Below are 23233 nucleotides of genomic sequence, written 5' to 3'. Positions count from 1 at the left end.
GACTCCCCTGTATTTTTAGAAACAATATAACATTAGCATTCGTGTAGTAAAAGCATCGAGGAATCATATATTATAATCTATATGTGATGATGTCACCTTCTTTTGCATAAAATATATGTTTTACCTGATAGAATGATATTTAAGCATGCAGAGACAATAAGATACCTGATAGAATGATATTTAGGCATGCAGAGACAATAAGATACCTGATAGAATGATATTTGCATGCCAGTCAAAATCATAGACAGCAGGAATTAACTTTCTATTACAGTCCCAATTGTTGTCATTTAGGCATACATATCAAGAACCATTCTACTAACTGACACAGTAACTATTGTGAGGAGTCATGTTCAAATTTCGTTGGGAGCTATCCCTTAGCTAATAACCCAATGTTTGTGACAAAACATTCAAATAAAGCTAACAATAGTCCTATACAATGATCTAAAATACATATTGCTGCACAACTATAACAAAAAAAGAACACTAGTATCAATGTTGAAGCTCAATGGTGATCCACCATGTCCATGTCCTCCGTAACCACTGCCTGCAAAAAGAACATATGATGCTGTTATTTGAGAGTTGAAAATAGAGTATGTCCAAATATCATCAACACATAAATTACATAGAAGGCAAGGAGTTCTACTACATATAAGTGGCATAAGATTGTTCACCTTTAAGAAACTAAAAGTGGCTGATGATCGTCAGCTATCTTGTTGGGACGATGACGCAGAATGCTACAAAATTAAAACAAATAATTGTTAAGTAAATGTACCATAAAAACTAATGATCCTTTAAAATAAAATAAAAAATATATACAATTATATGATTCAACATATACCTGAGACCTCAAGATTTGAGTAAGCATCTCCTTGATCTTGGCCAACTCTCCCTCCACTGCATTTACCCTAGTAACCAGTTTCCCGGTTTTCCTGCCTCAAAGAACTACATTCTTCTGATGACCTAGATGATAAAGGGCCTAGAATGTCTGCAGAAGGGATGCCTATTCTAAAACCCCGCACATGGCCTCGCGTGTCTTGACCCAAGACTTGAGACAACACATCATTTCGGCTAGTAACGTCTTCTAGTCCCTCCTGTGACAACTAAGCAGGTCGATTGTCTATCCTAGCCTACATTTATACAAATTTAATTCAAGTTAATTTACTCATATTTTATTATCAAACATGCTTAATAAAAATTTTCTTACAATGATTTTATATGTCTGGCTATTCACAGCTCCTCCTGTCTTCCTAGTATGACATTCCTTCCATGTTTTTTACCTAGGAGGTGATTTGCCATTGTTCTTTCTCTTCAGCTACAAATAAATAAACCAAAGCCATAATCAATCCGAAATTGCACAATACTTTCAAATAATAAAGTAAAGTTTAGTTTATATATATATATATATATATATATATATATATATATAGTCAATGAATTTTATATGTAATGGGTAAAAACTTACATCATAATGAGTGCTCATGTGATTGCAGCTGCCAGATATACTGCATGTAACTAGTTTTGCTTGATTTGCCTTGTTTTAAGCATTGTTTTTCTGTAAGATAAACCTCCACTTGTTAAAAAAACATAAATTCAATCAAGATCAATCAATGACTATAGTTTTGAATTTAACCTTGGCACCCTCAGTCTCCCAATGTTGAACTAGTACTCGCCACTAACTATCCACAATATATGGTGGTTGATGAGCATAATGCCCAGCAGTAGTATGAAATGGAACAAATCCTTCTTTCTTTGCTTTATGCTTATGCCACCTTCATGTGTTGTTTATCGTATCATGCAACCATTTCTCAATCACCTCATATTCCAGCAACTGAAAATGGACCTACAAGAACTAGTTTGGTAATAAATTAGCATCATCATCTAATATTACTGCGAATGAATCTCAATTAATATACAAATATTACCGCTAACTCATTGTAAACATCCAAAACTGGGGTACTAGACATATCTTTGAAATTTAAGATATCTAATAAAAATTTTGAGCAATCTCTTGCAAAATGACATGCCCTGGCACTTAGCTTCTCCCTAATCTTATCAACCGATACACCATGTTCACACGCAATGGAAAGTTTCTCCCCAACTTTTAGCTTTGCAAGCCATTGCAATGAAGCTTCTCCCATTGTTTTTTTTTTCAGATGCCATCTCTAAGCAAAAAAATAATCAAAAGCAATAAGTGTTAAGAAAGAAACAAAAACACATACATAGAGATGCATTCAATTTTCAGATTGCAAAATGTAAAGGCATGGAGACATACAAAAGAAATAAGCGCCATAGCTAGGATGCCCATGCCTACTACTTAGTTGCAGAAACTATCCACTCGAATCATAAAAAAATCATATTAACACACTTGTTAATTTTGTAGATATACAACAATACTTGGATGTGCCTAGATATTTGACTCAAGCAAGATTTGATTTAATAAATGCTGCTAAAATCCACTTCAAACAACTCAACACATAACTCTCACTTATCTATCATGAGAAAACATTCAAATTATTAAAATGGAAACTCTCAAACAAGTTCATCTTGTCTCATATTTACATGCAGGAGCCACCAAAATTTGAACAATAACACACTGAATTCATATCACTGCATATTCAATGAATTAGAAAACATGTGGGAGACTGAAAAGTGAAAGTCATAGAAGGAACAAGGTCCAAGAATATCATTATTTACCTTAAATTAACAAGACCTCCATTAGTACCCAACTAAAGCTTGCTTTCTCTCAAGCCTTTAGCATGTTGTTTGATGCAGATATCAAGCATGTGTTAATGAAGAGCAATAAACAATATGAAATCATGAATAGCCCTGTTTTATGCATACAACCATTAATCCCGAAATTCTATGTTCTGGGTGAAATAATCCTTATAAAAAAAACAAGTAGATGAAAGAAAAAGAAAGAAAGAATTGCAGAAAAAAGAAAAAAAAGGCACAGGTTTTTTATGCAAGCGGGGCACGATTACAGGCCAAAGTCAGTAAGCATAATCATACCCTGTATATTAAAGTTACAAAAAAATCGAAACAAAAAAAAAAAAACCTTTAACACAAAACTGCAAAATTTCAGCAGCTTGTTTCCAAAAAATATTTTTTTTATGCATATGTAGGGAAGAACAAATTACACATCTATGATTGTTCCAGCCACACCAACCCTTACAAAATTGAATTCATCAGTTACCAATTTTGTAGCTCTGCCATGATCCTTATTCCCAAATGTGTATTTGTCCAATAATGCATTGTTGTCTCCACCCATATCGTATGTGTCTGTAGGCTTATTCTTACAGACAACATGCCAATCAAGTTCTATTGGATCTTCAATGTAGAAAGCTTGGCTCACTTAAGATGCCAACACATAGGGTTCTTTGTTCTGAGATGGAAGTAAATGTGAGAAGTTCACCAGTGTAAAAACATGCTTATCAGTTTTTCTACCATTGTTTAATAGCACATCCACCATCACACTTGAACAACACAAAGTTTAGCCCTCGAGGATACAATATCTCAATTGTGTCTGTTAAACATCCATAAACTGGCATCCATAAAATGGTATAACCCCAGCAACTGGATGTTTGTCTTTAGCACTTGCAAAACTCGAAATCTCTTACATAACCATCACACCACTACTTTGAGTTTTAGTTGATCTGTCCTTGTCATAAGTTCAAAAATTGTATCCATTGATGGTGTATCCAGTAAACTGTTTCGCAAGATAAACCGGACCTGAGGCGAGAGACTCGAGAACGTCTTCCAATTAACAGTTGGCCTCCTTAATCAGTCTAATCTTGAACTTAAACTAATCATTGAACTTTTTTTTGTGGTTGTTTCTCCCTTGCACTTTTTTTCGTATTTTATGTTCAAAACCCTTTGATGTTGTTTGCACAAAAAGAGTAGTTCATGGTTACAATTAATTGAAATTGAAAATCTCAATTAATGATCTTATTACAATAATTTCTTACCCTACGAACTTAGTGACATCATTGTGGTTGACCAACACATACTTATGTGTTTGATCTACCTCTATATTAGTGAGGTTAAAGAGTATGATACCCCCAATTGCAGTTTCTTCAGCATGTTTGGATTGTCTATTCAACCGGATTTCAACATTTTCTAAGTACCTCGAGCAAAATGTGAGGCATTCATATGCGAGGTACCCTTCTGCAATGCAACCTTCGGGTGGGCATGATTATGCACATGAGTTTTGAGTGTATAGGTTCCTAGAGATAAAATAATTCAGTTAATACTGGAATCTCTTGACCAACGTCTTCAACCAAGGTCTAGTTTCCAAATGTGTCAGGCAGCAGACTCGATTATGCACATGAGTTTTGAGTGTGTACAGGTTCCTAGAGACAAAATAATTCGATTAATTCTGGAATCTCTTGACCAGCTTCTTCAATCGGGGTCTAGTTTCTAAATATGCCATGTAACAGACTCGCCATATCATGATCTAGAATGTCCTCCTCATCATCCTCTAATTGGTCATTATCAGTTACTAGCATGTGCTCATGTCTAGATGTTGGCACTATACTTTCTCCATGCTCTGATCATATAATATAACTTTTCATCATCCTGTATATTATCATATGCTCTTTAACCAATACTCGACTTTGATACCTTGAATTGCAACATTTTATACATAGACACTTCAACATCCCATCAATGGTCATGTCATGAGCTAATCTATAATTAATGAATGCATCCAACCTTTTGTCATACTCTCTAGACATTTTATCCTTCCTAACCCAACTCTTATCCATCACCAAAGACTTTTTGCAAAATCCTACAACACCAAATAAGTAAATTATATCAAAGCTTAAACACAAAAATATTAAACAAGAGCAATATAAATTGCAAGGAGGCATGTGAAGACATAAAAATCAATAGGATTATACAACATTAATTAACATGGCATGTTTATAATATATTGATAAAATTGCTAAATGGCATGCTCATTTTAGATAACACTCAGTCAAGTATATGCAAATCCTAAAAGGCTTGCAATGCTTGAAGTTAATGAAAGTAGTAATTTCAATTTAAGATGCCAATAGTTCATTATTGAGCAAGAGAATTGCATAACAAGCATAAAAGAGAAAATAAAAGAATAACAAGCCCCTCTTTTAGAGGGTGTTTCCAAGATATGTTCTTTCCAAAATATAAATAAATAAACAAACAAACAAAATCCAATTATAGAATATTAACATACTTTAATGCAACGTGGCATGTGTGATAGGATTAAGTCTCCATTTAGCAAACCCAACAAGCACACCATACGATTGGTTATCATTTTGTATCATCATACGCAAGAACAAGTGCTCCCATTTAAGGTAAGTCATATCATAATCTTTGGGTTCAAATTTTTCTAAGGTATAACAACCACAAAAGGTCACTATCTTCAAATATCATTCCTAAGATCAACATCACAATATAAAAAAATAAATAAATTGTAAGACAATAATTACTGCAAAACCCTTTAATATGGGTAAAAGGCCTTGGATATTAGACAATAAAATTGAATCAAGTCTAGACAGAATTATTGTGTTGTTAATAATAAAAAAACAAACTAAGCATACTTTTGATTTACTCTAGCATGCAATCAATAGGCTAAACTGCCCTTTTTTTTCTTAAACCCTAGGCTTAAACTGATCCATGCTCCCTTCCTAGCATATTGAATCATGAGAGCCCATACCTTGCTATGGGATGAACGGAGGAGACAATGTGAAGGATTCAGTGCATCCTTGCATCTCTCTGAAAGAGCAATGAACAGGATGATAAAGTCAGTATTTCCTCTCTTGACCACCAAAAGTTAAGTATTATATTTATAGGCATAACAGAGTTTTACAATGTTGAGAATACACAATTCTAAAATATTGACTTACATAGTTAGATAACAAAATAGAACAACTAAAGAATACAAAAAACAACAATTATCATTTTTGATAACTCTATCAAAAATGATAATATCGGATTATCAGATATACGGTTGGCTCATGTTATTCCTAATTGAGTTTGATTCCTTATAACCTCAATTGAGTTATCCAGAATGTGTTTTGCATATTCGTTATCAATGTTATCCTTATCATGCCCCTACGAGCTCAATGTGGGGTCGATGACATTAAGCTTGTCACGAATGAAAACAAACCTCGAAAAAGGAAGAGGCTTAGTATGACCGTCAGCCAGCTGGTCAGAGGAGGTGATAAACTGTACTTGAAGATGTCCCTTTTGCACATGATCCTGAACAAAATGAAAACCAATTTCAACATGTTTGGTGCAAGCATGAAAAAGTAGGTGGCGAAGAAGGAACGAAGTCGAGCTCAGTGAGAAGAGACTTGAGCCAAAGCAGATTAGACGCAACACAAGCCCGAGACTTATACTTGGCTTCAGTGCTGGATTGAGCTATAGTTTGTTGCTTGCGAGAAGACCAAGAAACCAAATTAGAGCCCAGAAAAATAGCAAAACCACTTATAGACATGCGGTCATCAAGGTTACCCACCCAGTCAGCATTAGAGAAGGTGCTGAGCTGGAGAGAGGAAGATCGTGCAAAGAACAAACCATGATAAATAGTATCCTTGAGATATCGAAGGATGCATTTGACAGTAGACCAGTGGGTAACCGTGGGTTGATGCATGAACTGACAAACCTTGTTGACTGCAAAGGCAATGTCAAGCCATGTGATGGTGAGATATTGGAGACCGCCCACAATGCTCTGAGATAACGTAGAGTCATGAAAAAAGAGGGGCATCATCCTTAGATAACCAAGTAGTGGATCTCATTGGAGTAGAGATCGGCTTTGCATCAGCCATAGAGGCACGATGAAGTAACGTAGGTGCATATGTGCGCTGACAGAGAAAAAGACCAGAGGAGGCATAATGAACTTCAATACCCAAAAAATAATTTAGGCACCCAAGATCTTTAATAGAAAAGGAAAAATTGAGGTGCTGAATCAACTGTTTAATGGCAACTGGGGAGCTGTCGGTGATGATGATATCATCAACATAAACCAGTAAATAAATAACCAAACCGCGATCACGAAAAATAAATAACAAAGCATTAGAAAGTGAGATACGAAATCCGCGGGACTAAAGATAAGAGCTGAGATGCTGGTACCAGGCACGCAGAGCCTGCTTGAGACCGTACAAGGCCCGATCCAGCTTGTATACATGCTGAGGATAAGAAGAGTCTTCAAAACCTAGAGGTTGTGCCATATAAACATCTTAAAAAAGGATACCATTTAAAAAAGCATTATTAAAATCCAATTAATGAATCAACCAATCTGACGAAACCGTAAGAGCAAGAACAATGCGAATGGTAGTGGGTTTCACTACGGGACTGAAGGTCTCAAAAAAATCGATGTTTTCCTCTTGATGAAAACCCTTAACAATGAGATGAGCTTTGTAGCGAGCCACAAAGTCATCAACATGTCGTTTAATTCAAAAAATTCATTTAGAGATAATGATATTATAATGAGAAAGAGGAGGAGCGAGGTGCCAAGTGTGATTAAGTTTGAGAGCATGAAACTCATCTTGCATGGCCCTGCGCTACTTGGGGTCAAGATTAACCTGTTTAAACGAAGTCGGTTCGGGTGTGAGTAAAACAAAGCTAAAACAATCAAGAGAGAGGGGATAGTGGGTAGTGGTGAACACACGAGGTTTAAGAGAGTTGGTCATAGAGCGAGTGATCATTGGGTGGGTATTGTCGGACTGGAGACTCATGATGGAGTCAGGGAGAGGCGAAGAAGAGGGCAGTGACGAAGAGGAAACTAGTGGGTCAGAAACAGGAATGTGGCTCACAAAAGAGGAAGGATCAAGCAAAGCAGGAGAGATAGGAATATCAAGGGGAACGTTGGATTAGGAGGAAACAACTTAGGAGGATCAGGAGGAGGTAAGACGATGGTCTGAGAGAGACCCCATTCAAAAAGAGCAGGTGAGGAAGGATTAGCAGAGGGAGAGATGGGTCCAAAGACAGATTCATAAAGTAAACATGGCGAGAAATATAGGTGCAGTTTTGAGAGGTGTCAAAGCAAAGGTAGCCCTTATGGCGAGAGGCATAACCAAGAAAATTACTGGGATCAGTCTTGGGTTAAAATTTAGAGGTGTGATAGGGCATTAAAAGTGGATAGCAACGGGTACCAAAGCCATGAAAATGATGATAGTAGGCCGGTTTGTGAAAGAGAAGCTCGTACGGGGTCTTACGATAAAGTATTAGGGTTGGAAGACAGTTAATGATGTAAGCGTTAGTGCGAAAGGCGTTGACCCAAAAGAAATATGACAAAGAGGAGGTATGTAAGAGGTTGTGCCCGATTTCAATGACATGCCGATGTTTGCGCTCAATGAGCCCATTCTGTTCTGGGGTATGTGGGCATAAAAACCGATGAAGTATGCCATGGTCCCATAAAAAACTTTCAAAATCATGATTGATAAATTTGCCTCCATTATCAGTTTGAAAACCACAGATAGATCGTTGAAGTTGTTTTTCAGTAACATGCTTGAAAAACTTAAAATACTCAAACACTTGAGACTTAGTATGCAATGGAATGATAGCCTTTGCTTTGGCTGGGTCAACTTCAATTCCCTTTTTGCTGACCAGAAAACCCAACAGTTTGCCTGATTCGACTCCAAAGACACACTTTTGCGGGTTAAGCCTTAACTTGTAAAGAATGAGTCACTTAAACACTTGGTCAAGAGCTTCGAGGTGATCTTCTTCCTCTTTAGATTTCACGAGGATATCATCAACATACGCATCCATGATTTTGCGCATCTGATCGTGAAAGATAACGGTCATTGTCCGTTGATACGTTGCTCCAGCGTTCTTGAGCCCAAAAGGCATAACTGTATAGCAGAAAGTGCCCCAAGGCGTAGTGAAGGAAGTTTTGGATTGGTCGCGGGCGCCCAACTTAATCTGATTGTAGCCGGAGTATCCATCCATGAAAGAGAACATGGCGTGTCCTGCCGTGCTGTCGACTAGAAGATCGATGCTTGGAAGCGGATAATCATCCTTCAGAGTCGCTTTATTGAGGTCTCTGAAGTCTATGAATCATCTACTATGAGAAGATAAAAGCGAAATCCTTCACATGAAGAGACTGGAGCAGAGCCCCAGACATCGGTGTGGAGAAGTTCAAGTGGGGATGATGTAGAAGAAAAAGAGTGGCCAAAAGAAAGTTTGTGAGCTTTGCCAACAAGACAACTCTCACACACTTTTATTTTGTTATTTTTATTAACAGAAATAGCATGAGTAGAGTTTAAATAGGAAATAATCTTCTTATTTTCATGTTCGAGACGTTGATGCCATAAATCAAAAGAAGCCACTTTGCCTGCATATGTCTCTACTTGCATATGATTATCCGATTTGATTGAGTAAAGTCCCACACTGAATTTTGGTCCTCTGAGACGAATCTTGCCTATCTGACGATCCTTGACAAGGAATTCAAAATGAGTAAATTCAAAAATACAATCATTATCTTCAGTAAACTGGATCACAGATAAAAGGTTCTTCGTGATGGCATGAACATGAAGAACATTCTTTAAATTAAAGAAAGAGCCATGAGATTTCAGAATAAGATTACCAGTGTGTGAGATGGGAAGCATCTTACCATTTTCAACCATGATTTGCTCACCCCTATGATATTGTGATTTATTAAAGAATTATTGGTCATCCATAGTTAGATGATTCGTAGCACCAGTGTCAGGATACCAATAGTCATCAATGGATTGCTAAAGAGACATGACAAAGAAGACTTTAGGAATATCCCAGCAAGTTTTGGCAATATGTTTGCATTTTCCACAGTTTTGACATGTGACTGCCCCACAACCACCTTGAGCTTGGGACACAAGATTACTATTAGAAGTGTTTGGAGAGGAATTTTTTCCTTGTCCCCTACCATGGCCTTGATAAAAGTCATGGCCACGACGTCAACCCCTAAAGGTAGTGAAGGCAGTTTGTTGGGGTCCGGGTGTTTCAGGAGGCTTGGCATGAATTAGAAGCATACATTTTTCCTGATTAAGAAGCAGATCATATAGATCTGTGAAGGTATATAGCGTTGAATTAGTGATAACGAAGGTCACAAAACTTTCATACTCGAGAGGAAGACCATTCAAAGTTATTTGAACTAATTTTTTATCTTCTATGGGGTGATTGGCGACAGTAAGTGAGTTGGCAAAAAATTTTATGCAGTCTAGATAAGACAACATATCCATATTTTTTTTCTTAATAAAGGTCAAGTCTTTCTTTAAAATCATGAGTCTTAAAAGAGATTGAGATCCATATGCTTTTTTTAGGACAAGCTAGACTTCACAGGCTATTTTTGTTCTCATGATTTGACCGAGAACAGTTTTGGGAACAGTAGCTTTGATCCAGTAGAGAGCTAGCTGATCAAAACGAATCCAAATAGGATAATTCAGATTTTCTATCTTACCCCCATCTGTCGCAGCAATGAAAAGATTTGGTTGACGAGAGGAGCCATCGACAAATTTGAGAAGATCATGGCTTATCATGACCGATTCGAGTTGAGATCTCCATAACAAGTAGTCCCAATTTACTTTTATTGAGACAATACTGGCGATCACATTCCACTGGGTCATAAGAGAGGAAGGAGATGGTGAGGAAGCCATTGAAAACTTGTTCGAGGTTGATAGCTCTGATACCATGAAAGAGCAACGAACATGATGATAAACTCAAATTTTCTTCTCTTGTCCACCGAGAGGTTGAGTATTATATTTATAGGCATAATAGAGTTATACAATGTTGAGAATAAACAATTCTAAAATATTGACTTACACAGTTGGATAACAAATCAAAACAACTAAAGAATACAAAAAACAATAATTATCATTTTTGATAACTCTATCAAAAATGATAATATCGGATTACCAGATATACAGTTGGCTCATGTTATTTCTGATTGAGTCTGATTCCTTGTAACCTTATTTGAGATATCTAGAATGTGTTTTGCATATTCAGTCTTTGAGAACCCCTTACCACTGGGAGTCATAACCGTATGAACGTTATCAACGTTATCCTTATCACTCTCCTCAAAATGGTAGCCTCTTCTCACTTTCTCTTTATAGTGAGCATGGGCTTATAGTGAGATGAGATGGGGGTTTGGACGGGCTTTTAAAGAGGTCCCCTCTGGCAACCAAGGGGGTTTCGATGACATGGTATGGTTATTGCGCTAGAGAGAGAGGATGATCAAGATAAATGAGAGTGAGAGAGATGAGATGGGGGTTTCAGCGAGCACCATCTGCAACGTGGGTACTTCAGAGAACAACATCTGCAATGTGGGTGCTAGAGAGAGGGGATGATCTGGAAAGAGTGAGGTACTCTATGTAGGTGGAGAAAAAAGGAAATGAGAAAGAAAGGGTTTATGACGCAAGTGGAGAATGAAAAGGAAAAAAAGGGAGGGAGGAAAAAATATTTTGTTTCTGCACGATCGGAGTATTAACCATGGTTGTTGAAGCCGTAGTTAAAAGTCCCATACCCACTTTTAACTGACTTTCAGCAGCCCTAGTTAATACTCAATTTTTACCCACCCATCCAAATATGTGGTGGGAGTATTAACTACGGTCCAAAACCGTAGTTAAAAGTCCAAGGGTCGTAGTTAATAATACTTTTAACTATGAGTCCTTATTTAGTTGTAGTTAATAATTACTTTTACTACAACTTTCAAAAGTCGTAGTTAAAAGTTTGTATCTAATACCTCTTTATTTTGTAGTAGGGGCGTTTGTTTCATATCCTTTCATATGAAAGAAGCTCTCTTTCAAAGGAAACTTGGTCTTCTTAAAGAAGATAAAACAAATATGTCCATAAGAAAGATGTGGTAAGACCCACATAATAAATGCACAAAAAAACTTTCATGTCAAAGTGGGTTTATACGAGTGTTGTTAGTATCAGTGCAGCCGTTACTTATTGTATTGCCAAAAAATCGATACGATACTGACTTGAATCAACTATTTTTTAATAAATGTAAAAATAGCTTTAAATTATTATTTTAATGGCTTTAACGTGTCATTTTCTAATTGACACATAACATTTTTAATTATTTTTTGGCTGATTCATAATGATTCACTTGAAAATCATATTCACCTGAATCGTTGGTCAAATGATACATGTTCAATTTTGATACTGACAACATTGGCTTATACCTCTTCTCATGGAGAAGCACATGATCATTTCAAAGGAAAGAGGCTTCCCATGGGTGGAGGAGAATGTTCCAGTCCAAGCCTTCAGAATGGAGCATGTGCAGTATAGAGCTCTACTAAGTGGAGAATACATCAAGTGTAGTAACGTGTAGTATGCGTTGGGATGATCAGTGACGTGCAGTGGTAGCATGACATGCGATAGGCAACAATATTGTCGTTGATGCGATGGTGTGTGGTGGCACAAACATAGAGTGTTGTTTGATTAAGTAGTATGCCAGCAGATTAGAGGATGTTGCTTTTGGAGACTTGGTTAAGGACTTCTCGATTTAGATGAGTATCCCACATGTACCGTTGATCGCACAAGGGTAACTCGGGGCTAGGCGAGTGAATGCCTAGGCATCAATGAGCAATCTAGTTAGTATTGCTTGCTATGACGTATCAGCTATCAACTGGTCTTTAGACTGGGTGTCAAAAGACCTTTCCCTTTGGTGGGTGAGGTTCCGTGAGGTTGGTGCCCATGGGGTCGATATACGCTTCATCGCACACAAAGTTGTCATCAGTGTGTGTTTTGCCTTCAGATGACCATATCTTTGGAACGATTATCGGAATGAAACTCAGGAGCAGTATATGCATCAACAACACTTAACTGATATGTTATGCTCTTTATGATCCATGTCGAACGTTGGGATGTTCGTAGTGTTGCAGAGGCATGGTTTGACCTTTATGACAATGTGCACTTGCTCGTGGGAGTGGCAATGCATGTTTGGCTCTTTGGTTGAAAGTTCTCGTCGATATGAGATGACGATGCACGTAAGTAATGATCGGCTATACGACAACAAGGTTCAAGGATCCTCGAAGAGGAGTCTTGGCAAAACAAAGTATTCGTTGTGTATTTACATGTGTTTGAGGAAATATGTATTGATGCTAGGTTTAGTTGCCTAGTTGAATCACTAGAGTTTGAGGCATGTCAAGAGAGAAAATTTGTTGTTTGCCTCACTCGAGCTATGCCCGTGACAAGTTGGTATCAGAGCAGACTTGTGCGTTCGCATTAAGTTACTTGTTGAATTTGGTTTGAGCAGGAACGTTGTGAGTGCCTAAGTTGGTTAAAGTGTTGGAGAGCCTTTGGTCGGGTTTCTCTTTAGTTTGCCATAATCGGTATCATCGAAGCACCAAAGATGCAATGCACAGCTCCAAGGCCAAGGAGTTGGTGCGAAGGCAGGTTCACTTGTGTTGTTTTGGGCTATGTGGATGACAAACTATATAGTTGACATGAGACAATGTTATGTGATGGAGGGTAGTGCAAAGTGAAGCTCGACTGTCACTCATAATTTTGAGGATAATACAGAGCAGATGTTGCTTGAGATGGCTCTTGGGGCAAACCTGAGACACCCCAAGGGGTGAACTGCAAACATACTATCCATGGGTCACTGCCGAAATTGATTTGATAGAACCTGAAGTGGGCGTCCAAAGGGACATTTTATGAAGACTTACAGGGAAAGTTGAATTGAGAGAAACCTTCATATTAGACTTCATTGTAGCAGCAATCAGTTTGTGGTCTGCAAGTTTGATGAGCAAGTTGTGGAGTCAGAGTAAAGGAGGCGCCTAAAGGATGGAAGAATGTTTATAGTGCACATGGGGAGTGTATATGCAAAGAGAACTCTAGTGTCAAGTGGATTTCTAGAATAAAAGAAAAGAAACAAGTTGAGAAGGGTGAAGAAAAAGAAGAACAAAGTTGTTTGCAAAACAGAAACTGAAAAATTAAAGATTATATTCTTACCTACGCCAACATTGTTGAGGATGACAATGGTTCGAGTGGGGGAGAATGTCCTCGACCGTGCCTTCAGAATGGGGCATGTATAGTATGAAGCTCTACTGAGTGAAAAATACATCGAGTGTTGGAACATGCAGTATGCATTGGGCTGATTGATAATGTGTTGTGAAAGCATGACATGCAATAGACAACAATATCATCGTTTATGCGATGGTGTGTGATAGCACAAAGGTCGAGCATTATTTGATTAAGTAGTATGCTAGTGGATTAGAGGATGTTGCTTTTGGAGACTTTGTTAAGGACCTCTCAACTTGGATGAGTATTCTACACGTAATGTTGGTCGTACAGGGGTGCGTGTGTGTTAAGGCTAATTTATCCAAGGATCATATTAAGTGGTTTCAATTGAGTATGATGACTCAGGGCTATGCGAGTGAATGCATAGGCATCAGTGAGCAATCTGGGTACCGTTGCTTACTATGATGCATCATCTATCAACTGGTCTTCGGATTGGTAGTCGAAAGACCTTTCCCTTTGGAGGGTGAGGTTCCGTGAGGGCGATGCCCATGGGGTCACTATACACTCCATGACACACAAGATGGTCACTTGTGTGCATTTTGCCTTCGAATATTTGAAACAATTACTCGTAATGAAATTTAGGAGCAGTGTGCATTAACAATGCTTAAATGATGTGTTATACTCTTTATGGCCCGTATTGAACGTTGGGATGTTCACAGTGATTCAAAGACATGATTTGGCCTTTATGACAACGTGCACTTGCCCATGGGAGTGACAATGTACATTTGACTCTTTGGTTGAAAGTGCTCGTTGGTATGAGACGATGATGCACGTAAGTGACAATCGACTATGCGACGACAAGGTTCAAGGATTTTCGGAGAGGAGTCTTGGCAAAAGAAAATATACACTGTGTGTTTACATGTGTTTGAGAAAACATGTATTGATGCTAGGTTAAGTTGCCTAATGGAATCATGGGAGTTCGAGACATGCCAAGTGCGAATTGTTGCTTGCCTTACTCGGGCCTGACACTAATAACCCCCTTCTTAGACTCCTGTTTTACAAACTGTCTTTAAGAAAATGTGCGAGGAGAGAGGGCACATAAACTCCTCTTGGTTCTAGGTCTGTCAATGGGCTGGGGGTCTTTACTTGACTCAAATACTGGTCCAGTAGATTACTAAGGTGTGCACACGCTGAGAAACCCTAGATTTGATAATTGGTCCATATGCTTAATATCCAAATAGTTATAGACCTGTATCTAGTATTGAAGTTTAAAAACCAGCTGTGTCAGAGCTGAAATTTTATTAATATCCAAATGTCTCACATGTAAAAGGTATTAAAAAAAAAGTTTTTTTTTTTATTAAACCCAGTTTTGACCTTGTAGCAAGGTATGCATTCCATTTAGGGATGGCAGTGGACCGGGGCCGGGGCGGGGGGCGAGGTCTCCATCCCACCCCGTTTTAAAACCGAACATCCATTCCTGCCTTTATCCCCACACGAAGATGAATTTTAACCTCCACCCCCGCCTCCATCCCCGTTTCATGTCCTCCATCCTCGATTCAAACGGGGGGCGAGGCGGAGCTCCGTTTCCCCTTAGTTTATAGTCATCCCTTAAAAGATTGGGGACGGGGCTAGGCGGGGATTGGGAGGGGGACGGGGCAGGGAAAAGCGTAAGTCCATCCCCGTCTCCATCCCCGCATGGGGATAAATTTTAGCCTTCATCCCTGTTTCATGCCCTTCATCCCCGGTCCAAACGGAGCGAGGTGGGGCTGAGCCCCGTTGTTCCCCAGTCCACTGCCATCCCTAATTCCATTAGTCTCAAACTCGTGACGTCCCGTAAACTGTGAGGTTCACAAGCCGTGCCTACCAAATGAAGCTTATAAAAATAAGGCCTAATGTTAAGTATTAGAGTTGCAAACAGATCGGATATGGTCAAATATCCAATCCGACATAAAATCCGAATGTGGATTCGGATCTCTTCAATCAAATTACTTTCATATTTGGGTCGGATTCATATTAGCATTTTAAGTTGAATCTAGAACTGATTCCAAATCAAAATCCGACCCAATCACATTTTTTACATGTAAATAGGTTGTTTTTGTTCTATTTTTTTCAGATCCAGTATTACCATACGTATTTAGGATTCAGATACAACCTTACCTCATCCGATCTAATTCAGATCCGGATCTACTATTTACACTATGTATTGGGATTCAGATCCGGCCCGAATCCAAACCGTTTGCATCCACGAATAAGTATACTAACTTGGATCCGAATCCAGGCTGGACTTAATCCAGGACTGAGTTGGTAGCAGCAGCATATTAAAGTTGGATCCGGGTCCGGATCCATCAGAGCTGGCCTCTTAATTCATTTTCCCTCCAAAATTTTTGGGTCCACTTTTGGGGAAGGGGTTGGGTGGTCACTGAGAAATGGTGGTGGAGTGTTCTTCTCTCGCTGATCGATCGAGGAGGAGGAGAAGGGATGGGGTCGGAGGTACCGTGGGTGGAGAAGTATCGGCCAACGAGGGTGGCGGTCGTCGTTGGCAACCAGGACGCCGTCTCCAGGCTTCAGGTCATCGCCAGAGAGGGGCAACATGCCCAATCTCTCTCTCTCTCTCTCTCTCTCTCTCTCTTTATGTTGTCATCACGGTAGTTATTCGAAGAATTAGGTTGAATGTTAGTTTTGGTGCGTTGTTTTATCTTTTAGCATCGTCTTATCATTGTTAGGGACCCCCTGGTACCGGGAAAACTACAAGTATACTGGCTCTTGCTCACGAGCTTTTGGGTGCAAATTTTAAAGAAGCTGTACTAGAGCTAAATGCATCAGATATGACAGGTATTTCCTTTTGCAGCCCATGTTCTGTCGTACGTCTTATCTTGATTTAAATGCACCTTTATTTGATCCTGTGATTGTTTAGGGGTATTGATGTTGTTCGGAACAAGATCAAGATGTTTGCGCAAAAGAAAGTAACGCTTCCCCCTGGACGCCATAAAATTATAATTCTGGATGAAGCGGACAGGTAATTAATTACATGCAAACAACAGGCATTAATTACGGCGAACAATGGAAATTTACTATAGTTCTACGAGATTTGCGCTTGCATGCAATAGCTCTTCCAAAGTTATCGAACCTATTCAGAGCAGATGTGCACTTGTTCGGTTCACGAGGTTATCAGACCAAGAGATTCTTGGTCGACTCATGGTAGTGGTTGAGGCTGAGAAGGTAGTGACATACCCTTCTCTTTCTTCTTACGTTTATCATCCTCTGTTGAGGCCCATGGTATTATCTAGGATCTTGTATGGAAAGGCCTTCAAACTGTATTTAGACATTATTTTTGGATTTTAGTGAATGATCATTCTTTTTACCGTACAAGCTCAATTTTCCATCTTGTCATCTTTCACTTCTTTTTCCTTTTAGATGTCAGCAACATTCTTGGTATGGGAACTAGACAGTTGATTGGTGTAATTAATTTTCAACTTCCTTTTTTTATAAAATTTAGCAACATTCTTGGTATGGGAACATTTCATATGAAAAGGGGCACACATTGGTTTTCCGGAGCGCTGCCCCCTTTCATAGGAAGGGGGGATCCCCACCCTTCCCGCAACAAGCAGGCACTTAGGTTTTTAAAGTAGGAATAAGTGGGTGTTGTAAAGCTGTGTATAGGATAGCATCGGGACAAATGCTATAAATGAATTTGTCTACTGACCCCTTCCTTATATGTGAATGAATTTGTTTATGAATGTTTGCGTTGATTGCATGTGGGACAGATGAACTATGCAGTATCAGAGTTGGGAATCCAAGCAGAAAGGGTGTAATTTCTTCCTGTTTTTCATTAGGCTAGAAAAATTTATGGTTTTGAAAGGAGATATTGGTATTTTTTCCTTGAGAGATGGAGATGTTTTTTTATTACTTGCCTTAATGACAAAACTTGATAGTTGTCTTTCGTATATATGTTAACAAATTTCTAGTTTTAAGATCGTACGAAATAACTTGTTTCTTCAGCCATTTGATCGTGGTAGCTAAGACTTTGTTATTTATGATTCTATTGGTTTTAGCATCAAATGGAGAGGTGATTTCTTTATGATGCTCTCACTTCATGTAGGATGTACCCAAGGTTATACGTCAACCGTACTTATGCACTAAGAGAGTACCATCTATTATTGACTTATTCATTTTGTTCGTTTATCATAGAAAATGCCCCATTTGGATCTACCAAAGCAAATTTTGGACAAAGTAGTTCCTATGAAATAAGACTAGATATCGTCACCACTATACCATCATTGGAAACGATTAGTTTTTAAACACAAATGAAACATGCAATGTCCTCTTAACGATGTCAAAAGAACTTGACACAACTCACTTTTAGATAGCTGATTATCATCATTTTTGTTATTGAGATATTTTTGAATGCACAATTCCGTTTTCCTTTCTCATTGGAGAACCATCTTTGAATGTTTTTGATATATAAACTGTAAATTGTCAAATTTTTTGAGTTTTTAGTAAGAAATCCATGTCTAGGAGGGCCTCCAAGTTCCTTCAAATTCAAGGAAACCCGGAACTTCTAAGGAAAGTCTAGAAAGGGCCAGGAATAATTCTCATTCATGAATGATTCTTATAATATAAGACATGAATATTTATACTCTAATGGTCTAACCCCATGCATACATATTGGATCTTACAATAGACCCAAACCTCTAGATCCAAACCCAAGACATAACATGATACTCCTAACTAGGACCTTGTGGTCCTTGATCCAAATAGGCTCATACAAACCCAAACCAAGCACACAACTATAGACGGCATCTAAACTACTACAAAACTAGTGGATCGCAACATTCCCCATCCTTTTGTATATTGTCCCCAAGGCTAGTGGATTAGAATTGGCATGAAGATGATCAAATTGATCAAGATTCTAGTGACACTGACTAGCCATTGACCAGCTAGTTCCATCGCATAAGTTGGTTCCTCTATAACCAGTTTTGTCTCAGTTTGAGTAAGAATCTTTGAAGGCGTATTGACAACCAAAATTCACTTCTTCCATGTTCGTTATTGGAATTTGGCAACCATGAAGAAAGCTCAAGAGTTGTGTGACTTTGTGCAAAGTGAAATGGATGAGAGTAGTTTCACTCATGAGATTGGTTGGATGGAATATCTTGAAGGTTCAATTGATGCAATTGAATGTGAAGTACGAAGAAAAATTCACCGCATTCAAAGCTGGTTTGAAGAATGACTTCAGTATTGATCATAATCAACATGAAGAGTGACAATGATGTGAACCATAAAGCTCATATTCGGGCTAATGGGGGTTGCAACCATGGAGATAGCTCAACTGTGTCACGTACGTGTGCGGATGCGGTGATGTGACACTTAAAAAAAATTGGTGCGGGGTTGCAGGGAGGGTATATATATAATTTTTAATAGGTTTAAGTTAACACTAATGAAATAAGAACAATTATCATATCATTAATTCATCATGCATAAATTCATGCAATAAATCAAATTAACAATCTACAACTATTCTTCATCAATAAAAAATAACCCCACACTAGTGCATATATATATATATATATATATATATATATATATATATATATATATATATATATATATATAGTGTGTGTGTGTGTGTGCGCATTTATGTATTTATATATGTAATATAGATAAAAATGGACTTGGTTAGGGTTAATTAAATCTACTTTTGGACAAAAATAGGCCTCAGTGTGGTTGACTTCACCTGATACAAAATAAGTCGTGTCCAAGTGTTGCACCCGCATGGGTGCAGGTGCGGTGACCCGTTAGAAGAGTCCGTGTTACATAGGAGCTCAACCATGTCTGAAGAGATCATTTGAGAACGTCAAGTAAAATTGGAGTTCTTGAAGTCTTTTTGATGGACCCCACTGGCTGGTTAGTTAAAGTTGAACAATACTTCAAGATTGTGTACACATCCAATGCCAAGAAGGTGAACCTAACTACTATTCACCTCAAAGATGATGGTATTCAATGGTTAAGATAGTCAGTCACACTTTGGATTTTCTAAATGGGAGTCCTTTGCCAAGAAACTCACCATGCATTCCAGTTTATTCGTCTATGTGAACCATTATGTGGAGCTTTTGTGCATTTAGGAAACCAGAAGCTTTGTTGGATAACAAGCCGAGTTTGAGCGCTTATGTAAGTTAAATAATTGACTGGCTCCAAGATGCATTAATATGGACTTATATTGGCGGATTAAAGGAGAAAATTATGTTTGAGGTATAGGCTGCACAACCAGCATAACTAGTTTAACATTTTGAGGTTGCTTGTATTACCGAAGTTTTTTTAGTCGGCAATTGAGAAGATGGAGCCGGCCATTTGATAGCTCCAATCATCATGCATTTCACAAAAGCAAGATTAATAAGGTTGGTGATAGTAAGAATGTTGAAGAACACCCAAGACTGCTCATTTGCCATGCCAAATGATCATCAATGCTAGGAATGTCATGGTCACCAAAGTGACGCAAGAGCACATGCAATGACCAATATTGTAAATATCGTATCGAAAACTGTATCAGAAAGTCTTGAGATACAGGTGTATCATACCATACCATATCAGAAAAAGTACTTAAATTTTGAAAAAAATAAAAAATCATAAAAAATTAGATAAATCTAAACTATCTAAAAAGAAAAAAACTCTAAAACTTAGAATACAAGAAAAAAATAATTTAAGCATGAGGATGGTCATTAAAATCAAGTGATCGAATAAAAATGAACATAGTCTATTGACATGTCATTAACATGAAATAGAGTTTAGTAGTTTATTACATAAAGTCAATAACATAGAGCAATACATAGCATAGTCCCTGATGTTGTCGATATATTGAAAATATCGCAAAAATATTGTCATTTTCAAGCCAAATGATAATAACAGAAATATATCACGATATATTTATTATATCAGCAATTCATATATCTCACGATAATATTGTGATATTATCATGATATTATCGTGAGATATATCACTACAAAAACTGCATGATTTTCAGTTTCTGATTTTTTTTAAAAAAACCCAAATTTATTATAAATAAATTTTGGAAAAATTACTATAATTTAAAGGAAAAAATGACCTTGGCCTTACAATATGGTTTGATTTTGTTTTTACTTTTTAATAATAGGGATTTGGTGGAAGATGTTTGATAGCTCTGTTCCTGTGCTTCAGCTTGTGAGAGGATTTGGAGTGCATTTGATGAAGTTAATACAAAGCGGAGATCAAATCTTGGACCCGCAAGGCTAGCTGATTTAGTGTTTATTAGGATGAAAGATGGCTCCACAAATAGAGGTAAAGAATGCAAATCCAGTCTACATCGATCACGTGAATCTATTTGCTGATGATGGCATAGAGGAAAATCCACCTTCAAAAGATAGGGAAGAAGAAGATATTCGTTAAAGCCATAGAGCAGTTGATCTGACTTCTGCATCATCAGATGATGAGTGATATTTTTTTGTTTTTTTTTTTTTGAAAAATTATGATGTTGTACCTTCAACTTTATTTTGGCATTGTATGGGGCCTATGGGCTATGACTTATGGAGTTATGGGTTATGACTTATGAGATGACATTTTTTTTGGAGTTGTTTAGTTGTTACTTGCTATTTATTTCATGTTTACTTCTAAGTTCTAAATTGTTCCCTTTTTCCTATTGTTAGATGGATGCTATAATTATTTGTTATGTTGTTACTTGTTAGTTATGTAGTTACTAATGTATTTGTTAGCTGCTAACTTAGTTGCTCATTTATCAATTTATCTTGTTTATTTTAAGGTCTTTATTTTAGTTTCTTTCGTTTTTCTATTTTTTGTATTTTTACTTTTTTTTTTAAATTTTTATTTAGTTTTTTATATATTGCGAGATATTTTTGAGATTTAACAACTTTTGAAAATCTCTTTGAGAAATACCGTCGTTGAGAAATTGCCTTTAACGATACAAGTGATTGGTCATAGTTTGCTACACAACTACCAAAGTCAAAAGACTCGAAACAATATGACTCATCACTCGAAGTTTACTATATAAAATCAATAACATAGAAATTCACTATATAGTTTATTACATGACTACAAAAGTCAAAAAAACTCAAAACAACAAGATTCATCACTCATCTTCATTATCAAACATTCAATGATCATAATCAGAAAATACATTTTGTTGTGCTTTTGGTTGCTCCTCATCTGCATTTCTTTGTACCAATGCATGAATGCTCTATGCACATCCCGATTCTTGTAATTTCTATTCTCTCTTATATGTCTCATCTAGATTGGTGAATATTATACTTGTGCATCATTTGGAGCTCGAATATATGGTCGCACTGACACACTGGGTTAATGAGCAATGTGTTGCTTAATGCGATGCAAGCCTCCACGAATCAATGAATGAAAGAATCTTTATTTCAAAACTTCATGCCTTCAGAGATCATTAACAACCTTATCAAATTGTTAAATCAAGTCATTAACATGTCGAACCATTGCTAAATCTAACTACCATAAATGCAATTAATTAAAATTTAAAATAAAATATCACTACATACCAGTGCTATTAAAAGTGTGCCTTGTGGTGCAGAAGGCACTCCTTGCCTTGAGGCGAGGCCCTCTATGCCTCAAGGCACAGGCCTAAGGCGTGCTTCATCAATAAAGCATTTTTTTGTATTTATTTTAGATTTTCTATTTCTTATTGTTTGTTGCTTCATCAATAAAGTATTTTTTATTTATTTATTTGTATTTTTAGATATTTTTTTATAGTTTAATCCTTAGTTTTTTTTCTAAGTTATATAACCAGTTTCATGTTAATCTCTCATATTTTTTAGTATTTATTTTAGATTTTTTAGTATTTTATTTTAGATTTTCTATTTGTTATTGCTTGTTGCTTCATCAATAAAGCATTTTATTTATTTATTTATAGTTTTTTTAAGTTTTCAAAAAACAAATTGAGGCTTACACTTTACAATCAGTTTCTCAGTTACTTTTACATGTTAATTTCATATTTTTAGTATTTATTTTAGATTTTCTATTTCTTATTGCTTATTGCTTCATCAATAAAGCATTTTTTTATTTATTTGTATATTTTGATATTTTTTTATAGTTTTTTAAAGTTTTTTTTTAAATTTGAGGCTTACGCTTTATGCCTCAAGGCTTATGCCTCACCTCAGTTTTTGATAGAGCGCCTCGCTACACCTCAATGCTTTTCACAACATTGCTTCATACAAAAATCAAAAGGTTTACATAACATGATGTTAGGACCAAAGGCCATACAAAGTTACAAACTAAAGCTCAACACACACACATGTATATATTA

At 37.1% G+C, this 23233-nt stretch overlaps 1 pseudogene; it reads left to right on the top strand.

Moving 5' to 3' along the window:
• The first annotated feature begins 16401 nt into the window (after nt 1-16401).
• LOC149845952 (replication factor C subunit 2-like) lies at nt 16402-19184 on the top strand (annotated as a pseudogene).
• Nucleotides 19185-23233: the final 4049 nt, after the last annotated feature.

This window comes from Nuphar pumila, chromosome 2, assembly GCF_984573655.1.
Source record: "Nuphar pumila chromosome 2, dmNupPumi1.hap1.1, whole genome shotgun sequence".
NCBI lineage: Eukaryota > Viridiplantae > Streptophyta > Magnoliopsida > Nymphaeales > Nymphaeaceae > Nuphar > Nuphar pumila.
Note: the sequence above shows the minus strand (reverse complement) of the source record. Positions and strands in the feature narration are given on the sequence as shown.